Raw genomic sequence first — 20,753 nt, 5'->3', positions numbered from 1 at the left:
TATGTAAATCAATGGATGTGTAACTGATGTGATTCTGCAATCTGTATATGGGGTAAAAATGGGAGTTCATAACCCACTTGAATCAAAGTGTGAAATATGATATATCAAGAACTATGTAATGTTTTGAACAACCAACAATAAAAACTTAAAAAAAAAGAAGCATTAAATATGATTAAGTGGCAGTTTTGAACTGCAAACTTACTATCATAGACTCCATTGAAAATTGGTTCCACAAGTAAAAGTAAAAATATTATTTGCTCCTCACATGCCCCTAGATATCAGGTATGTCCAATGAAACAACATATCTATAGGTTCTTAGAAGCTGTTACAGTTTAAGACAGTATTAGGCCAGTCATTAAAATCTTTGTTCTCTTAATGCTTCATAAAATTATTCTCAAGCCATGTTCCTACTGACTGTGACTCATGATCAGGGGATCTGGCCAGTGGAACGTCCCAGCGTGAAGGGCTTTCTGTCATAGGAAGACGCTTTTACTGTACTTCAGTGTGTGGACTTTGAAAGCAACACAGAGAAATCAGGTGGTAAACACATGCTGATCCCATTCAGAAAACAGGGTCCTTACTTTCAGCATAAGCTTTATGTCAAGAAAGAATGCAAGATCGTCAAAGAAGAACAGGCTCTTACCAAAATAGTGTTGAGTCTTACAAAAATAGTTCAGTGGAAATACTTTCTAGTTGTTCTTAGCAAAAAAGGGAGTAGTCTTGACATTTGCAGATGACCAACAACCCAAACACCAAATTTCATTTTTAGACACAGCCCTTTGACTGTAATATTCATTATGGGTTTATTCATTGATTTTTTTGCCCTCCCAAATTTTAAAATAAAATTTATTCTCTTTAGTACATATACATAAATGAAAAATTTGCATATTAATTGGGTAAGCCAATGTGATGTTTTGATATATTTTTTATTTTGTAATCAGGTTAAATATCTTCTTAAATATTTATAATTTTTGTTGAAACCTTCAGAATATTTTCTTCTGTTTTTAAAAATGTATCCTACATTATTGTTACCTATAATCACCCTATGTGCAACAGCATATCAGAAATTCTTGCTCTTTTCTAATTGTAGCTCAGTACCCATTGATCGACACTTCCCAGTATCTCCCTCCCTGCTACTCTGCCCAGCCCCTGGTAGCCACTATTCTACCCTTTTCTTTCATGAGATTGACAGTTTGAGATTCCACATGTGAGTGAGATCATGCCTGGCTTATTTCACTTAACACAATATTCTCCTGTTCCATCTGTGATTACTTACCAGCCATCAGCTATTGCAGTTGAGACTCCATAGTGAATAAGTACAAGTCTTCTGCCAACACAAATTCTCCTAGTTCTCAACCTACTACAAGCACTGGAGGACATCAAGAGGAAATGATTATTATTTATGTAGTTATCAAACCAATATAAATCAGTTCACAAAAATCTTGAATAGCACATGCAATGTAGAATTTAATATATGAGAGATGCTGTTCTAAATGTTTACACACACGAACTCATTTAATCTTACAATAATCTGTGAGTTAGGTTCTATTAATATCTATCTTTAACTTGTGAGGAAAATGAAACAGAGAGTTTAGATAACTTGCTAAAATCACCCAGCTAGCAAGTGTCAGAGTTTGGATTCACTGCTTTTCTGATGGTCTACTCCTGTTTTGTATTTTGAGCAATACTACAGGCTAGTGCTGCCCTTATACTTAATTGTAATGTAGAGCATATAAATTCAAATAATTTTAATACAATAAGCCTCTTTCGTTCATTATCTGAAACAGATGTACAGGTTAGAGAAAAGATAGAAAAATATCTGAATGATAAGAAGAAATGAGGAAGAAATGATAAGAAGATAGGAATGAGAAAGAAAGTGCTATGGGTTATGCCCTTATATGGGTTTATATGTTATACTATAATATGTAAAATATCTTTGGTTACATTAATTATATTTTTAAAATGAAAAATAATCACTGCTCATTGTAGAGAATTTAGAAATATAGAAAAGCAAAACAGACATTGCTTTGTTCCTAAATGAGTCTTTAAAAAGTCTCTGTAAAATAAGTGATTATAGAGGTCACATAGTTTAAATCCACAATTCTGCTAGTAAAGAAGGCTCCAGTGTATGACTGGTCACTTTTCTAGGTCAGGGACAAAGTAAACCCATATTTGATCTATTCTCAAAAGGGAACATTTAATTTTTTTCTTTATTTTTCCAAGTCAGAGACACATAAGTATGTTATAATGATTATAAATCAAATTTGTTTGCTACGTGTTGATTCCATTACTATAAAAATATATCTCAGTTTGAATAAATGAATTTCTAAACCTTACATTCAAAAGCAATTCTCCATCCCATTTTTTAAAGTAAAGAGAATTCTCTTCATGCTCTTCCTGGACACTAGTGTTATTTGGAACATGATATTTACCTGAGCTGGCAAGGTAGTATGGGAGTTCTTTAGCATGTCCAAAAGGGTAGTCTTTAAAAGCCTAGGCTGATGTCCAATAATTCTATAAATATGACATCAAGGGAATAGTCCAGCACTCTCCAAATTAGTGACCATTTATTTTAATGATAAAACCATCTCAATGGAAGCAAGTGATTATTTATTCTTTGTAATATAATGATGTAATTTTCAATGACTATACTCCATATCAGCTCCTGAGCAAGTGAGATAAATGGGTTAAATCATAGGTACTTTTGATTCCTAAGGCATCTCCCCCTAAAGCTTTATGTTCATTTATTTCAGCAGCTCTTAATACCACAGTACATGATTTATTTGGTATGATTCTAATGCATTGTTGGAGAAAATAAATAATAATTCTCTGTATACAATTGTCTGTGAGATTAGACCATTGACAGGGGAATTAGCCATTTAAAGATGGATGGCACATGTTGCTCATCACCAGAGAATGTCTGAAACATTGTCTTGTCTGTAAATGAGTCTTTAAAGAGGGCTTCTGTAAAATCAGTGATTATAGAGGTCGTATAGTTTAAATCCAAAATTCTGCTAGCAAAGCAAGGTTCCAGTATATGACAGGGCACTTTTCTAGGTCAAGGACAGAATAAACTAAAATGATGGCAAGAGAAGAAAAAACAATCCTTGCAAAAGCTACCATCCCTACCACTACTTCCACCACCAACAATAACAGCAACAAAAAAAATCCTGTTGCAACTGAGAGCAGATGACTTTGAAGGGAAAAGGCAAAGGAGAAATAAAGGAGGTAAATGCAAAGAAGTACTTATGTAGAAATTCTATGCAGAGAATAGAATTTTATTCTATTCTATTCTTAATTGAATAAATTGTTCTGTCCTAGCTCAGAGGACTGAAGACTGCATTTCAGGTATTTTTATTAGAGATGTGCAACTTTGAAATGTGACTTTTTTTTTTTTTTTACTTTCTTCTCCTGAAACAAAATAACAGAATAATAACAAACTCCATTTACTTATTAAAGCTTTTATCAGAATGAAATTGTATTTATTTGATAATGTTCTAAAATTTTTGTAAGTATAGTAATGAGATTTTTATTTTTATTTGTTTTATGATAAATATATTTTTGTGATGTTCCGATTTCTATCCTTTATATCTTCTTATGATTGGTACATTTGTTTTGAATGTAAAAAACAGCTATTTACCAGTATGAGATAGAAAGTCTCATAATAGTAAACAATTACTAACTGATTACTATCTGTTCAGCACTAATCTAAGAGGCTAATGTGAATCTTATCATTTAACAATTATGGAAGTTCTTTGCATTAGATGATGTGCCATTTTTCATTGGGGAAACCAAATAGCATAGAGGATGAGTAACTTGCTCAGTAGTGGTGCCATGATTTACAACCCAGGCCAGTGCTTCCAAAAGTTTTCCTTTGAGAAACCACATTAAGTAAAGGAAAAACAAGCCCAGAATGTGCTGCATTTTTTTTCAAGTGTACTTTATAATTTTGATTTAATATTTCCAGCATTGACTCAATTAATGTTTAGCAAGTACCTTATAAGTTCAAGGTCCCATGTTGGGCTGGTGCTATAATGATGAATGATATGTGGGGGTTTTACCTGCTTTACAGGATGTATAATCTATAGAGAAGATGAAATACAAATTATTTGTTAGTTTCCCATGCATTGTCAAAACAGGTCTGGGCACTCTTGGTCCATTTTAATTTGTACAATATACTCATTATTATAACAATGTTATAAAAATCTATATACATTGGGTTTCTGAGGCTTTCATTCTGACCTTTGCTTTGCTAAAAATGTTAACTGTGCTGTTAGGCATGTTGCAACTAACTGCTTTTTACATTAAGTATCCCATCTATCAAATGTTGATAATACCTACCACAGATGTGGGAATACATGATGACATCATATTTTGGTAAAGTTCTCAGCTCTGTGGTAGGGCAGGGAAGACAGACACAAACTCCCTTTGTCCACCTTGAATAATTACTAGGTAGTGAAGACTAATCCTTGGTCTCAAGTTAATAAGGGGAAGCTAACTGAATACCTAGTTTGAAAGGGTACAGGTTTAAGAAGATATAGGGGATCAGAAAAGCAAGCATATTGTGAAATAGAATCCTACTCTGGAGGACTTGCTTTTTTCTAAGGATGTTGCAATAATGTTGAAACCATGGAGACTGGGAGATGCCTAGGATGAGCTGTTTGTGTGTTGCTTCAAAGATGAGAAGATGAAGGTGAAGAGTGAAGCCATGGAGCTGTGAGAAGGTTACAATTAAGCTAAACTTAAAACAAAATGCACTTAAAGTTAAGTGTATGAACATGGCTCTAGAAGAAGTATTTCCTAAACTAAAGAGTTTTTCCTAACTTCCAATAGAGCATCTTGTTGTTTTTTATATTGAAAGTGAGAGTTCACATTAGTTTAGTGGTGTTCACATCCTTGTGATTTTCTAAAGCTCATAGTAAGTGTAGCAGGAATAACTTAATTGTAATTTACATCAAAAAATAATTAATATCTCCATGGTGGACCAGACAGATCTCTTACTAATCATAAAATATGTGCTTAGTGTTTTTTCTTCTATTTGTATATTTTTTTTTTCTCTTGGCCGTGCTTTCTTAAGAATAGCAGAGATATGAAAAAATTGTGAGTTAAATTTATATTTCTTACTCTTCATATCCCTCCTACAACTTTCCCCTGGTTGAATAGGATTTTCCACCTTTGGTTATCAATTCTAAAAACTGAATACATAAATATCCACAATTTCTACAATGAAAATTGATGGTATTGGGAATATATCTATATGTGTCTAATTAACAGATGAAAATTTGCTTTTTATTTGTTAATGCCATAAGAATAATAACATTATTTTAAATTTTTCCCCTTGAACATGGGCAAAGTAGTAGTAATGTTTATGAAAGTGTGAGTCACATGCAGGTAGCATCAGATCACCTTCTAACTCATTAAAAATGCCAATTCACAGGCCTCATTCCAGACCCAGTGAATTATAAACTCTAGGTAGAGTCCAGGGATATGTCATAGCCAGTGCCCCAGATGACCTGTATGCAAACTGAAGTTTGAAAAGGACAAATGCTTCTCTGCTCATCACATCCCATACCATGGTACATTGCTGCCGAGAATTTCCTACTGCCTAGGGCTAAACCAGGGAACAGAACAGAATTCAAAACCTATTGAATGCCTATTGTATCTATCTGCACTATTGTAAAATGTTAAAAAAAAAAGCAATTTGAATCATTGTACATTGAGGACCAACTGTATTAGTTCCCATCTCTTCCATCCCATCCTCTTGGGCAGCAAAAATTCCCATCCCAGCTGGATCCAAAAAAAGGAAAGTCAATTTTTAAACAACTATCTTTGGGTTACAGAATATCCAAGGTATACAGATGCTATCAAGGCTTTGGCTAACAGCTAGCACTTGTTATGGAGAAATTTCAATAAATCACCATGTTGATTTTAAAGCAGGAGACGGAACACTTATTCATCAGCTAGTGGTCCAGATTCATCAGCTTGAGGGCCACAGGGCAGGCTGCACGTCTCCACCCTTTGACCCCTTTCAAGGGTTAAAGCACATCTTTATAGTCCAAAACCTCATTAATCATAAATGGCTGTTGTTATGATTCAAAATCATAAACAAACATCATGAGATCTAAAATCATATGCAGAAGGAGAAGTGGGTCAAAATGACCCTATTTGAGTAAAGTTAAAGAATGGTTACTAATGTCTAGACAATCATTCTCTGGCAGAGTACATGCCCCCCAAAAAATGGGAAAAGAAAGAACAATTTTTCAAAGAAAGAACAATTTTGCATTCTTTAAGAATTGCTATTTTGTGTTGCCAAACATGGTATACTAAAAGCAACTGTTGATGGGTACAGAAGTGGGGTGTTCCTATGGGAGAAACATTTCTTACATTAGGTGGAGTCTCAGGTAAAATGGAGTCTGTTTGGTCATTGCCCATATAGCCTGGTCTATAAGACACTAATATTTCAGAAGAAAAGTTGTATCACAAGGAAATAAGTTTTAACGAACTTTTAAAATGCATTTGACCAGAATTTAATCTAAGTTCACTTATTTAAATATAAAATGTACTGACAATTTATTTTGTATTATTGGCTCTTCAGAAATATTTTCATTAAAAGCCTTGATAAGAGAAAAAAAGTTTCAATGATTATGATGTGTCAAAACAAAAGTAGTAGACTCAAATTTATATTCAATTTTTGTAGTTGCTAACTGAGTAATATAGGAAAAGTTGCACTTCATTTAAGAAATTCAAATTACAACAAAGGCTTGAATGTTGAGGTTACTGGTGGCTTGACCCTTATGTTTTCCAAGTGAATATTTTGTGATTATGATTAAATTCAATAATTAAATAAATATGTATTGTTGTGTACTTTATGCTTTGCCAAAGTAATTTCAGGGATTAAAAAAATATAGCCTAGTGATAAGAAATCAGTCATATGTATAAAGAAAGGGTATAAGGTGATTTGATGTTCTTTCATAAATTATATTAAAATAAATTTTTAACCTACCAAAATAAATAATTTCCAATTTAGGACTATTTCTAATGAGAAGTATTCCATATAAATTTTTCAAAAAAAGAATTATATTATTTAAAATGTTAAGTGTAATGGTTTAGATAAAACTGCAAGAGTACTTATCTAATCATTCCCTAGAGAGTGTTAGTCAACAATTTTTATGATTTATGTACTTGTGAAAAAATGTGATTGATGGTATCCATCAATGTCACTGAAGAAAAACAAAATAGTTTAGAATTAATTCAGAAAAGTCTTACTAGTGAATTAAGCAGACAAACAGAATTATGTGAAATTTAAAACATGTGTAGATATTATATTTAAAAGTCTGATTTGTAAGTAAATAAGTAAATGAAAACAAAAGGAAAAGATTTCTGTTCAAGTTTGTGAAAAGGCAAAATTGATTAAAACATGCTTGTGTGGAAAAAAACAGAGTTCTCAAACCAATAAAACTAAAATATTTTAGAGCACCTTTTAAAAGAAGGAAATGCTTAGGGTTAGTTCAATTTTGTCACTTATGTTTAATTACTTGACCCCCCCCAACCTCAAGAACACTTCCTATAGGACTTTGGTTTATTTCTAAGGAATTAGTTCTTTCTGTTTCACTGCATCAGTAGTATATTTCTTCTTTTAGAATGGTCTAGAACAGAGTTACAAAGTATATGGTTAGTTCAGAGGGAAGATATCCTTTTATATAACGTATGAAAATGGGCCCCATGGAAGATGGTGTTGTGATGTTGTTGAAATCTAGAGACAAAAGATGTCCACCAGCTATAGTGTGTGTGTGTGTGTGTGTGTGTTTTAACTGCGTGTGATTGTTTCATTTTAAAAGATACATCAGAGCCACGTCAATGAATTGCATTTGAAGTTTAAATGAAAATTTTGTTCATATCCTTACAAATCAAACCAAACTATTTTCTGTTTGATCACATCCTTTAAAAAACTTGTTTATTTTCTACACTTTTCCTTAATTTTACTATCCAATATCATAAGAGTTTGGTTTCCCTATTTTCAGAATAGAGACCATCAGTCCTTTAACTTCTCTCTTTGCTCATCTTTTGTGTGTCCTTCATTCTCATTCTTTGGCTCCTCCAAATACTGTTGTATCATAAAATGTGCTATTTTAAGAAATTAAAGTTTATTAGTGTATTTTTGAGGATACTATATGGATTCTGAATATTTGTTCATGTAGGCCCAGAGAGTTTTTACTTTAATGTAATAGAAACCTTAGAACTAATTAACTGTGAAGTACATTCAAGAGCACTTAATTCTCCATCCTATGTTAATTCAGAAGATACACAGTAAAAAAATTCATGTTTTTTCTTTCCCACTATGATAAATCTTACAACCACATTGCCAGGCTTAGTAGGATAATACAACTTTTCTGTGACTCTTTGCTTTATATCAAAAACAAGCAAAAATCAGAACAAACTCATTTTTCAACTCTTAAATTCTTTGAATTGATTGATTAAAGATTTCCAATCAATTGAATGAGAGACTTTCAGGAATATATTCCACAAAAGAGCAATTTCTGATGCTGTGATGTTAATTACAAATGACAGGAAGGTGATAGCATTGACATGGAAAAATATCTCTCCCCTTGAACTATCCTAATGATCATGAATTAAAAATCACTCTAATGTCTCTCATGGGTTACACAAGGCAATCACTCTAAATTTATATTGGCATCTATGTATGTAAGATTCAGAAGCACAAACCACCTTCTTGTCTACTAAATTATAACACCTGAAAAAGACAGATCTCTAGTCTTCAACATATTTTGACTAGTTTAATACATTCTAACTATGAACAGAAGTATGAAGTTCACAGTATGTATGAAGATTCCCAGGCTTTCAGTTTCTTAAGGCCATTGGGAGGGATCATCAATCTGTAGACATCCTGTCTAAATAACCAAATTAAGCTTTCTGTAGTGATTAATAATAATGTTCTTAAAGAACATGGTTCAAGTTGAGCCCAAGAATGAATTTCAACAAATAGAAAGTTTTAAAACATTGAACACAAATTTAAAACTACCTGCAAATTCACTTTATATGCAACAATATGTTGCATGATGTTAATGAGGGTTGCATGTTCTTCCCACTTTGCTAAACATCAGTACTTGTAGGGAAGGAAATTTGGAGAACTATAAGGCTGGTATTTCTTCTTGGTATGTGTTACTATTAGTGTTTCAAAACTGAATGCATTCCTTTCTCAAATAAAGCATCTTATAAAATCTGATAATTCATCTGTTCTACTTGAGATGATGAAAACCAAACAAAAATATAAAACAGAACATTTTAAACTATAGAAAGTTATTGTGTTGGGCTGGGGATGTGGCTCAAGCGGTAGCATGCTCCCCTGGCATGCGTGCAGCCCGGGTTCGGTCCTCAGCACCACAAACAAACACAGATGTTGTGTCCGCCGAAAACTAAAAAATAAATATTAAAACTCTCTCTCTCTCTCTCTCTCTCTCTCTCTCTCTCTTTAAAAAAATAAAAATAAAAAAAATAAAGTTATTGTGTAGGCTGAAATGACAGTGAGTGAATATTTTCAATTTCACTCTGGTGACCACTATGGCTAATGGTTATATTTTCCCAATGTATCATTTCCTTTAAAATAAATGGTGGAGTGTTATGATTACTTTTTATAAAGATACAATCCCTTATCATGGGGAAATACTGTTTGGCTTTTATTCTCTAAGACCTTAGCAATGACCACAGACTCCAGCTCCTTTGGTTATTTGTTCATATAGTCATGATAACTGTTTGGCTTGCTGCTAAACCATATTCAACTAAATTCGCTGTCATGTGCAGTACAGGGGAAATAAGAACAAACAAAACCCTTCATGCAGTGTCTTTAGGGGGCGAAGATACTTTGCAGTGTTAAGATACCTTTATTTTTAAGCATTTTCTAGCTCATTATATGTTTCCTTTATAGGTTTCAAATGCTGGATAATTGGAGACCATATTCATGCTTCTCCCCCCAAAACAGACATTGACTATTATCTCCCTTAAGACAACAGAGCCTTCCCCGCAAGAAAATGCTAGCCCACCATAAATATTCTCCTTGTGCACTGTCAAGAATGCTATCAGAGCAGTTATAGTGATTCAGTAAACTTATTTATCTACTGATTTATCTTGGTTTATTAACTTTTCCCATTTAAATTTCCCTTGAATATAGGTATGAGCTGGGTACAATGGCACAGATCTGTAATCCCAGCAACTCAGAGGCTGAGGCAGGAGGATGGCAAGTTCAACGCCAGGCTCAGCAACTTAGTGAAGCCCTAAGTGACTTGGTGAGACCTTGTCTTATACAAAAAACAAAAATCAAATAAATAAAAAAGACTTTTGAGCTCCCAGCCTCATGTTTTAAGCCTTTTAAAAAAATCTTTGTATATTCAGAGGTCCCAAACCAAGCACGTGGATTCATTTATTTAACAACTATATATTTAGCACCTATTCAGAGGTAGAGTAGTATTGTGATCAAGAGCTCATTGGCTGTGTGAACATTGGTACTTACTTCACTACTCTTTGTTCCCTTTTCTTTATCTGTAAAATCATCATGATAGAGGATTTAACTTGCAAGGTTGTAAGTATTAAGTTATCAATACATATGAAGTGCAAAAATAACTGAAGCTTGTTAAGCTTATGTGTGTGTGTGTGTGTGTGTGTGTGTGGTGCTGAAAACTGAATGCAGAGGGCCTTTAATACTGAGCCAAATCCCCAGCCCTTTTTATTTTATTCTGAGACAGGGTCTAGCTTAGTTGCCCAAGTTGGCCTCTAGTTTGGATCCTCCTGCCTCAGCTTTCTGAGCAGCTAAGCTATTATTATTACTGCTAGTCAGGCACCATTCAAGGCCCTGGCAATAGAGATTAGAACTAAAACCAGCAGGAGTCCCCAGCAGAGCCAGGTAGACTGAAGTAAGTATCAGATAATTGAGATTTATTCTAATTGTGATTAAAATCACAAAAACAAGAAACAAGGCAATATCATGGAGAATTTCTTGGGAGCTGCAGCCAAATTTAGAAAGAATAATCATGGAAGGCTATTCTGAAGAGGTGAAATCTGAGTTGATGTTTGAATTACAAAAAGAGACCAGCTATGGAAAATCTAATTTGGAAACAAGGGTTTTATATACAAAATCAGAAAGAAGTTTGGTATGTATGAAGCTTAATCATAATGGTACTAAAAATAGAAATAGTTTTGTATTTAATGTTTATATGATTGACTTTGTACGGTTGAATGCACTGCCATAGTTTAGCATATTGAAATACAAAACCAAAAACAATTCTTGCATATAACCAAACATTTGGTTTATATTTTCTGTAATCAAATTCTGCTATCTTTGTATTAAATTAAGAAATATACCTTTTTAATACACTTCTGAATCTGATCAAAGTAAATGAATATATAGAAGATAACAATTTCCTAAATAAAATTTAATATTGGCTAATTGCTATTTAATATTTTCTGAAAGATATGTAAATTTATAAAGATAAGGTTAATTCCCAAACACTCTGAGGTTACCTATTCCTTTAATATCATGAGACACAATAAGTTAAGTAACTTGGTCAAGGTCTCAAAGTGACTAAGTTGTGGTGGATTAGATTTAGATTAACCAAATTGTTCTCAACAACTATGTGAATCTGTGACCTTGGAAAATTCAGAACAAAAATTACTGTTTTGACTTTTTAAATTAAATGGTTATTTAATTTGGTGTGTATTTATGTGCATGAATATATGTTTTGTATTACCGTTGCAGCAAGGTCATTGGCAAATATTTAGGGTCACATTGTGAAACACATCAGGACTGGCGCCTGTGGTACCGAGGACACTTGGTGCGCCGTCTAAATTCCAGACATGAATGCAGAGATCAGAGCACAGGCCTTCTCACTGAGGCTGATGAACTCGCCCTCTGGGTTGTCCAATGGCAGGACTGTTGCTGACAAATGGGACCACTGTTCTGTTTCCCTTCCATGTCAAGCTCACAATGGATGAACCAAGAATAGGGTCATGGATTTCTAAAGAAAATGGTTCTTTGCTATTTTTTGGTCTCAGAAAATAAATAAATAAATATATATAGTGGCACCTTTGACATGGCTATATACCCATGCAGGTCAGCAGGATATAGATGGAGGTGATAGATGAAAACTGCAAGCAGAGTGCACTGAACTTACCCAAAGCCCATAGAAGTATGCCTGGAGATGCCCATGAATTTCTGTAATCTTTAGGTAATGCTACATTGTAGAATGTAAGTCTAGGATAACTGATATTGATTCCCGTCTGGGAGGCATAAATTAGCTTAATAGAATACATTATTTGTAAACTTGGGGGCAATGATGGCAAAATAACAAAACAGTAGCAATAAGAAATTGAAAACATCTGTAAATCTTACATGATAGCTAGAATAGATGGTGTTTGTGAAGATGTCTAGCCCAGAAGAAGGTACTCACAGTTGATAATCACTGCTACTGCTGATGTGAGTTGAGAGTCCATTATGAGTGTCTGTTATTTATCGAGTGTCACAAGCTATTTTTTCTGTACTTTCTATTAAAATGTGTTCATAACAAATTTTTAAGCAAACTTAGTTTCCCACTTGATAACCAATGGAGTTGAAGTTTAGATATATTAAATTGAACAAATTTAATATATTTAGGAGGAGGTCAGAAATGAAACTCAGCATATGTCCAAGGTCACAGTCATTTTTCTACAATACACTGCAAGTATTTAATGTCCAAAGTGTGAGATTACAACCTCTATGAAGACAGAAAATGGAGGAGCCAAGTAGATGGCAACTAAAGTATGAAGAGGTTAGAGCTCTATTTTCTATTAAGGTACACTTCTTCTTCTCTGGATGGTATTTCTATCCTAAACATGAGTAAGCAGTTCCATTAGGATGCTAACACAAGATTTCAAGCTTCACCTTCAGGATTTGAGTGATGTGGATTGTTCCCATAAATTATAGAAAATCCAGAGAATTTAAAGTATAATCCTTTAAGTCACCATTCACAATCCCAAACTATGATAATATATTAAAGAAGAAAAAAGAAATCCTTGAAAAGAGCAAACAACAGCCTTACAAGTTATTAATAGCCCAACTCAACTTTGAGAGACAATTAATATCTTCTAAGAGAATTTTAAGACTTTTGGACATGGTCTGCATAATAACCACTGTTTGCCATTTTATTTGGATGGTTTAGAGATTCTGTTATAAGACAAAACACTTCCAGCAATTGTCAACATATGAAAAGGTTCGCCTTGTCTTATTCATAGTATGGGTTTTCCAGAATTAATGAGGAAGTGTGAACTTTGTGGTCATTCTCCTGCAGCTGAGGGAAAATGCTGAAATACAATGAATGGGCACCCAGCCAGTGAGCCACTTCCTAGCAAAAACAGTTAGTATTGTGCATAATCATATGAAAAACAGCTTGTTAAATATCAGTGTGGAAACAGAGGATATGATTTTTTTTTTGGTGCCATCCCAACTTAAAAATAAATGTTCTGTGTTTTGGCCACCGGTGTAACACCTAAAATAGTTTTGATAATCAGAGACTGTAGTTATGTTGATTTTTCTCTTGAGCATTAAATTAGGTCTCTGGCCACATAGAGTAAGGCATTTAAAATATAAACCTAAAAGAGTAGTTTGTTTTCAGTCTTAAAAATGCACTTGTGTATAGACTTTTGGCAAAGTATTAATTTCAGTCAATTGAAATACTTACTGAAATTGAAGTCAATAAAAAAAGAAATTCTCATAGGATTCAACAAAGAAAAGCAAGAAAAATTTGAATATAATTAGGAGCCAGCATCCATTATGCTTCTCTGTGAGAAAGTTTTTTTGACTATACGAATAATAACTTTCATGCTCAGAAAAGAAGTGGGATAATTAAAAATATTTTCTCTCAAAAGGGCTGCACATTTTGGAAATGACAATATAATTTTTATTGTCAATATCTTGTTATGAATTATTTTAAAGTCTATTTAGTAACTTTCTGTAGAAAGCTAAAACAACTAAGAGTGTGTGATTAACAAACACTCACCAATTGATGGAGAAAAACCTCTTTATTCTAATGCACAAAAGGTAGAAATGCACAACGTTTTTGTTGTCATCTTAGAAATAGTAATGACTGGAAATGCATGAATCCATTCAGAAAGTTGAGGAGAACTTTCAGAAAGGAGGAAAAAGTAAATGAGTCCTAGTTGGTTAGTAGGAATTTTCCAGGCAGGAAAAGGAGATGGGTATTCCAGTTTGAAGTCTAACAAGAGAAAGCCAAGTCATAAAAAGGTGAAAATATTAGTTTTATTTTATGTGGCTATGATATAAAATTATGGAAAGAAATGAATTCAAAAAGTTACTTGGAAATTTTTCTGGTTAAAAGTGAATCCAAATTCAACTTTAAGTATCATTAATTAAAATGTAATTTGCTTATGCTACAGAAAAATTCACATTACATAAATATAAGGGTTAAGTCTCTAAATTCAGGAGATTTTTTAATTAGCATGACTCAGTTTCTTTCTCTTCAGTTTCTGATGTCTTTCTATTATATTAGTATTTGGTCAGATATTGTCTGACCTACGTCCTCCATAGATCAAATCTGGAGGACATCTCTCCTTGGTCACTCCCAAGCTTGATGAGTAATTCATTCTGATTGGAACAATTTGTTCCCTTTTTATTACTGATTCTGAATTTCAGTGCAATATTTGGCTATTCCACCTCTGCAGCTGAAGATAGAACCCCACTTGAATAACATAGGGGTCATGGGCCCTGGCAGCATAAAAACAACAATCCATTCCTTTGGCTATCTGTATTAGTCAGATTAATGTTACTACAACAAGATGTCCAAGATAACTAACTTTTGAGAAAAGGTTTATTTTGTCTCATGGTTCTGGAGGGTCCAGTCCAAGAAGGAGTGGAGCTCCATTGCTTTGGGTCTCTGACAAGGGTGACAGATTATGACAGAAACAAATAAATCATAGAAAAGCAAATTGTGTATCCTGTGAGCCAGGAAGCTAAGTGTGTGAGTGGACAAACTAGGGTGCCAAAAAATCCCCTTAGAGGGCAAGCCTCCAATGACCTAAGGCCTTCCCAGTAGGCTCTACTTCTTGAAGGTCCCCTACACCTCCCAAATCTTCACCCTGGGGAACAGGTCTTTAACATATGGATTTTTGGAGGAAACTCACCAAAACATAGCCCAACCTAACATATAAACAGAATTCTTTTTTCTAAATTTTATTTTTTCAGGTACTAATTCAGCTCCAAGTCTGTGGTCTGTGGTTAATTTGGATCCATGAGGGCTGGTATAGTTCCTTATGGTCCAACAAACCAACAAAGAGTTTAGCAACATACAGGGTTCTATTATATGCATAACACATTGATAGAGAACAGAAATATCTGCAATAAAACCCCCATTGGGGTGTGAGAATGGGAAGTAAAATACAGGAGCCATGAGTTCCCTGCCATATATCATATTTGACTTGAAAAGAATTCTTTGCCCTGTTTCTTGTCATTAGAATAACTTCTTTTGTCAGTAGATATTAATCAGTTGCCCTGGATCTGCTCTTCTTCATGGTTTATTTTTCTTTTTTTGTCCTCAGTGGTTATATGGGAGATATGAATATGAGCTATTCCCATTCCTTTTGCAATAGGATTAGGAATTTGAGATGAACTTTAGTCATTTTAATTGCAGCCTGTTATTTTCCAGTGTTGGTAAGGCAAGTCCCTTAAAACATATGTGGATTTCCAATCTGTGCCTTTTAGGCAATTCCACAGGCTAGTACCAATGGCCAGAAATATCCTCAAACCAGTTGTTGTTTTAAAATAAACTCCCACAGCTTTCTCAATACCTGCCTACCACATTGCTTTGCTCACCCCCTCCCCACTCCTACCCCAAAGTATCTGTACCCCTGCCTGCCTTGGACAGCTTAATACTCAGACTAGGGAAAGAAACACCGCCACTCAGATTCTTGTACCTAGTTATATCCATATGGTGGCTTTATTGAGAGGTAATCATCTCCCTTTCTAAATATTTTTTAAATAGATGCTTCAGCTGGTTGTACCTGTAGTCCCAGCGTTAAGGAGGCTTAGACAGGAGGATCAGTTGGTCCCAGAAGCTTGGCAATGTGCAGGTTTTAATATAATCTTCTGCTCTTTCCTACATTCTTGCTTTTGTTGGCAATAGCTTTCCTTAGAGAAGAGCTTTCTAAACCTTCAAATTTCTCAGCAGGCTTGAATAGAAAATCTCAGGAAAGAAATGAATTTCTTAGTAAAAACATTTTCCCCAGCCCCTGTCTGCACTTGACTAAACCAATTTAATAATAAGCTTGTCCTTTAAAAAAAAAAGGAACAGAACTAGAGAGCACACTCTCTAATTCTACATTTTTCATAAAAGGCCATTTGTACTGTTGCCTCAGTGAGGACAAGTTCTGAAAACCAAGCTAACATAGGTGTGTATTTGCTTATTTGTAATTTTTGTAAGCAAATTGCAAGAGTTATCATCTGTTCAGTCCAGGTCTATTAGAGCCCTCCTCTTTTCTTGATTCTGCCTGTGAAAGATTCGGAGTCCACCATTTGTAATGTTCCATTATTAGTACCATATCTTGTAGGTTCTGATAGCAAGTGAGAAAGACACCGTCCAAAGAGTCTCATAAAGAGTTTATTGATATATAAAACTGAAAACTTGAGGGTTTGCTCAACCCCGGGGGATGCTAACAGGATCACATTTTGTTTTGTTCATGTTTAAGTGTCATGACTTCTGTGTTGTCTCCTTTCTCAAATAGGGCATGATTTCATATTGGGTCAATCTCATAAAACTGGAATAATGGTTCCCTTCCTTCTGTGAGTCCAGGTAAGTGTTTGCACAAGTGAAATGTGAGAGAGATTTAGGAAGTGAAAGTGAAGTTTCAGAATTAGCTTTGAAAGTCACATTTTACCTCATAAATATACATAATTATAACTTGTCAATTAAAATACACACAGAAAAGAAATATATCAAAAATAGAGTGCCAAATACTTATTTATATGTTGGAGAGGGAGTTAAGGAAATGGAAGGAAGATATGTGGAGGTAGCCTCCCTGCATCTGTACTATATAATTCTTTTTTTTAATTTTTTTTTTTTAGTTGTAGATGTACACAGTATCTTTATTTATTTTTATGTGGTGTTGAGGATTGAACTCAGTGCCTCACACGAGCTAGGCAAGCACTCTACCACTGAGCCACAACCCCAGCCCCTGTATAATTCTTTCTAAAAACAAATATCTGAAACAAATTGAGTAAGCAGGCAAAACAAATTGTAAGAGGCCTGTGTAAGAGGTGGGCAGCATTGTGGAGCTTCTTGAACAAGGTGCTCATGTTGTTGGGATTGAGGCTGGTGAGAGACAGGCTCTCATTCCCACTTTTTCTCTTGTATCCGTTTATCTTTGTGGGTTCTCATGTCTTCAGAGATATAATTTTAATCTCATTCTCTCCTATTTTATGCCCAGCTTTTCTTCCTAAATGCCACGTTCAGACCTATCACCAGAGAGGCAATGTCTGTGAATTTCTTCATTAGTCTTAATAATTGTGTTAGATTTTTGCTCAGAATTTTTTCCCTTAATTCTGAAAAATCTGTTCAATTTCCCTGATCAAACCCTAAGTAATACAGTAAGTTTTCTTTTTTGTGTTCACAGATGACAAGAGTAACTTCAACTGACATTTTCCCAAGTTCAAGTGCAGTGGAAAAATCTTTGTGTCTATTTGAGTCTCAAGATTCCTTCTAATTGGACCAACTTGGACCATGTAGTCATTTCCTACCAATCAGTATGACCAGATGGAGGAAATATATATGTATATATATATATATTCACACGTAAATTAATCACAGTGGCCCAGGAAATTCAATGTATTTATTAGCCAATCCTGACTCATAGGCCTCTGTTTTAGAAAAGTGTTTGCAGTGAGTGAGATGCAGTTGATTTCCAGGAGTTCAAGAAGTTGAGAGAGGGCGGGTGGGGGGTCGGCATGGAGGATACAAAGTATCCATTGTATGGTGACCAGTGCATCTGTGGAGGCCTGAAAAGTTTGTACATATTTTGTGGCAAGGGAGAGTTATTGAATGTTGCTAAAAAATGAGGACCTAGGAGATTTCTAATTCCACAATTGCAGAAACGGTATTTTATTTTATTTTTGTGTTCTCAGTCCTAACATTCTGTTGTACACGCAGTGCAGTGGTTGTTCAAAAATTATCATTAGATTCTTGAATAATTTAACTTACGAATTTGAAAGATTGCTCAGATACAGTGTGGAAGATCGGTGAGAAGCATTTGAACCAGAATTATGAACTTGCCTACATAGAAAATACAGTCAAAAAAAGAAGGATGTTAGGCTAGAATTCCAGAGTATACCATTGTTTATTGGGAAAGGAAGAAGTGACTATAAAAGGGATTGAGAAACAACAACCATAAAAATATAAATCTTTTTGTGAATTCACAGAACTAGCACACAGACTGTCACTCTGAGGAAAACTGAATGTTCAGCTTTTCAGCAATGTTTGAATGCATTCATGGTAGTGTGTGCCTTTTAATGAATAAATGAGAACTGGATTTATTTTTCTTTTTTTGTCTGCAATGTTTTTCAATATATATCAAACTTCTTACTGAATCGTGAGTTCCAAGTTGCAAAAGAGGGTTTACTTTTTTACACCAGTATATAAATCTTTGTCCACAAGTTAAACAAATGCACACACAAATACTATGGAATTTTTTTACAGGTAGGAAATAAATTTGGATTAATAATCAAACATAACAGGATATTATTATTTGGAAATAAAGCAACTGAGTAATAAGCATATATGAAGATTTTGACAATTTATTCAAGTTTATGATACGATGCCCAAATGAATCAAATTTTCAGTTAGTGCTATAACATTTTGAGTCACTCCAACTTTATTTATCAATAACCCTCTTGAATGTCTTCCATACACAAATATCATAAATAAGTTTTTTACTCTAACACAGTTACTTCCACTTTAAGAAATACTCTTTTTAAGTCAGTTCCTAGGTGTTTATCTGACCAGGGTTATCACCTAAACAGAGCCCTAGGACATTACTGGTTTTGTGGTTTGTATTGCAGGTTCTCAGGAAGATAGCATGAAGTTATGCAATGTCTTTATATTTATATCATCCATTTCTTGTGGATACAATGAGTTATTTTCTCATGGCTTACTGTATAATTACTGACACTAAAAAACAAATCATGCTGTGATTGGTCCAAGAATTCAGCCATAAAATTGGCACTTGTCAAATATCCATTATAAAATTCAAAGCATTACACAGATTTTAGTAGTATTGTTTTATTCCCACAACATCAGCACCTATGCATAATTACTACTGTCAATGCCACCTATACTTTAAATCCCTTGAAGACAGTATTGCCTCAGTGATAATAATATTTTTCAATCCTTTGTTTTTTCTGCCTATTACTGTAAGTTATCAACTCTAACAGTCTGTTGATTTTTTTGAGTAAATTTTGTAAAAAAAAAAGTCAGCAATTTACACTTAAAAAAATTAAAATGAAAGTTCTCTGCTAGAGACTATACCTATAGGGGGGGTGAGGTTAGTGAGATATTTCAGGGTTATGCATATAAAAGGACTTACAATGACTCTTAGTTTATTCCTTACATACCACTTTGGTTTAACTTTAAAAAAATTAAAACATTTTAATCGACAAAATTAAAAATTGTGTATTTTTACAGCATATAATGTGATATTTTGAAATATGCATACCTTGCAGAATGGCTGAATCAAACTAACACACACATGTATTAATTCACACATTTATTTATTTGGTTTTTGAGTGTAATTTAGCACTTTGAAGCTTTGCATTCATTGACAAGATTGTCCTTAAATTTTGCAAGGAGCCAGCATGTAATCTAGGTGGTGGAACACTCTGAGTTATACCACCAGTATTGCTTGCTAAAAGGGTGGCAATTGGCAAGTTTGGTAGCTTTTTAAAGTTTCTCTTACTATTTCTTAAACAGTAATATTTAGATACACATAATAGGATTTTGTAAAAAGTCAATGAGTTAATGCCTTGAAAGATCTAGTCGAACGTGCCAGCACAGAAAAAGTGGTCCAAAAAATGTTTCTCTGTTTTTACAACAAATTACATATTGGTTTCTGTGTGTGATAAGTACACTTAAATCTGCTCTCCTAGCAGTTCTCAAGCATACAATAGCTGTTGTTAACTTCAGGCCCTATGATGCACAATAGATCCCTTGAACTACCCCTTTTATCCAACTGAAATTTTTTGCCCTTTGACCAACATCCCCAATTTCCCTCCCTAGCCCCTGGTAACCACATCTCCACTTCTATGAGTTCATTTTTTAAAAATTTCACTTTAATTGAATTGCAGTATTTGTCTTTCTGTGCCTGGCTTATTTCACTTAGCATAAAGCCTTCTGGGTTCATCCATACTGTGACAAATGACAGACTGTTTTAATGCACACATAGAAATAAAACCCTGACAAAATTCAAAGGTGGAAAAGTTTACAAAGCAAAAACATTTTGTTTAAAATCAAACTCCCATCTAAATGACTTTTAAGGTAAAAATAAAGTGATTAAAATTATTATGTTACAGGATAAGAAGGAGAACCTTATGTTAAAAAATAACATAATTGGTTCAAAGCTAAAGTTAATGTGATCCCAAGGTCAAACACTAGCACAAAAATATACCAAAACTTTCAACAGAGAATGGTGCAAAAAAAAAAAAAAAAGAA

At 34.0% G+C, this 20,753-nt stretch overlaps 1 non-coding gene and 1 pseudogene across 1 annotated transcript; one reads left to right on the top strand and one right to left on the bottom strand.

Moving 5' to 3' along the window:
* Positions 1 to 11,042: 11,042 nt before the first annotated feature.
* The window catches only part of LOC107141120, a 20,003-nt pseudogene continuing 10,292 nt past the window's right edge, over positions 11,043 to 20,753 (top strand).
* Positions 18,603 to 18,729, bottom strand: LOC125619886. The gene has a single exon (XR_007351470.1). It is a non-coding gene; the product is annotated as a small nucleolar RNA SNORA40 (small nucleolar RNA).

This window comes from Marmota marmota, unplaced genomic scaffold (genome assembly GCF_001458135.2).
Source record: "Marmota marmota marmota unplaced genomic scaffold, marMar, whole genome shotgun sequence".
Lineage (NCBI taxonomy): Eukaryota > Metazoa > Chordata > Mammalia > Rodentia > Sciuridae > Marmota > Marmota marmota.
Note: the sequence above shows the minus strand (reverse complement) of the source record. Positions and strands in the feature narration are given on the sequence as shown.